We start from the raw sequence: 2,101 nt of genomic DNA on the forward strand, positions 1-2,101 counted from the left end.
GAGTAATAATTGGAAAAGAAGAGATCAAATTATCCTTTTTTGTAGATGATATGATAATATCCGAGAGATGCCAAAAATTCCACCAGAAAACTCCTAGAAATTATTAACAAGTTCAGTAAAGTGGCAAGTTACAAAATTAACCTACAAAAGTCTGTAGCCTTTCTATATACCAATAAGAAGCAATCAGAGAAAGAGCACATGGAAACACTCCCCTTCACAGTATCTGCAAACAAACAAACAAAAAAAAACCCTTAGAATAAACCTGACCAAAGACATTAAAGAGCTCTACAAGAAAAATTTTAAATCATTAAATAAAGAGATTGAGGAAGACATCAGAAGGTGGAAGGACCTCCTATTCTCATGCATTGGAAGAATTAATATTGTGAAAATGACCATCCTACCAAAAATCATTTATAGAGTCAATGGAATGCCAATCAAAATACCCATGACATTTTTCACAGAATTGAAAAAAAAACATCCTAAGATTCATATGGAAGCGCAAAAGACCTTGTATAGCCTAAACAACCCTGAGCACTAAGAGCAATGCCTGGAGGATTACTATACAAGATTTTAAGCTGTATTACATAGCTATAATCATAAAAACAACATGGTTCCGACACAAAAGTAGATCCATAGATCAATGGAACAAAATTGAAGACCCAAATATGAGTTAATATGATTTCAGCCACCTGATATTTGACAAAGTGGCCAAGAATATTCACTGGAGGAAAGACATCATGTTCAGCAAATGGTGCTGGCAAAACTGGATCTGCACCTGTAGAAGAATGAAACTAAACCCCTATCTTTCACCCTGCACAAAAGTTAATTCCAAATGGATCAAAGATCTCAAGGTAAAGGCTGAAACCCTGAAACTGTTAGAAGAAAACAGTGGAAAAAACCTGAAAGATACAGGTGTAGGAAAGGATTTTCTAAACCAGACATTAATTGCTCAGGAAACAAGGGCAAGAATTAACAAATTAAACTAAATATCATTAAACTAAAAAGCTCTGTACGTCAAAGGAGGTAACCAGGGAAGTGTTCAGAAAATCCACAGAATGGGAGAAAATCCTTACCAGTGACACATTTCACAGAGGTGTAATATCCAGAATATATAACAAGCTCAAGAAACAGAGAATCAAGACAAGAAGCAACCCAATTAAAAGATGGGCTAAGAAGTTGAACAGAGAGTTCTCAATAGAAGAAGTAAAGATAACTATGAAACATCTTAAAAGATGTTCAACATCACTAATAATTAGGGAAATGCAAATTAAAACCACTTTAAGATTTCATCTTACCCCAGTAAGCCTGGCTAAGATCAAGAGAACAAATGATACCAATTGTTGGAGAGGATGTGAGGAAAGGGTAACACTCATCTACTGATGGTGGGGCTGCAAACTCATTCAATCCCTATGGAAAGAAAGGTGGAGACCTCTTAAAAAACTACAAATGAACCTACCATTTGACCCAGTTATACCACTCCTTGGCATATACCCAAGGAACTCATTCTATTGCAGAGACACTTGTACATCCGTGTTTGTTGCTGCCCTTTTCAGAATAGCTAAGAGATGGAAGAACCCTAAGTGTCCCTCAAATGACAAGTGGATATTGAAAATGTGGTTCATTTATACAATGGAGTTTCACTCAGCAATAAAGATGAAATCATGAAACTTGCAGGTAAATGGATGGAACTAGAAACTGTTATACTAAGTGAAGTAACACAATCTCAGAAAAAAAATCGACATATGTTCTCCCTCATATGTGGATCCTAGAACCAAACCCTGATAAGTGAGTATGTATCCAGACAAAACTAGAGGAAACAGGATAATGGAAAGGAAACAGGGAGATAAAGTAAAAGAAAGACCCTGAAATGGAAGAACAATAGGAAACAGGCTTTAAGAAGGGAGATAGAGACAAAAATTGAGTTAGTTTAAGGGAAGCAGGAGTGAAGAATATACAAGGAACCTAGGGGATAAAGGGAAAGAGGGAGCTCAAGAGAGGTAGGACCATAGGAGAAGGGTATTATTGAGGGAGAAATAGGGGAAATGGGAGAATCTTAAGTGGGAAAACTATGGTGGAGGGGTGAGACAATGCAAGAGATAAA

The sequence above is a fragment of the Nannospalax galili genome, unplaced genomic scaffold, assembly GCF_000622305.1.
Source record: "Nannospalax galili isolate Female #2095 unplaced genomic scaffold, S.galili_v1.0 scaffold537, whole genome shotgun sequence".
In the NCBI taxonomy this organism is placed as follows: Eukaryota; Metazoa; Chordata; class Mammalia; order Rodentia; family Spalacidae; genus Nannospalax; species Nannospalax galili.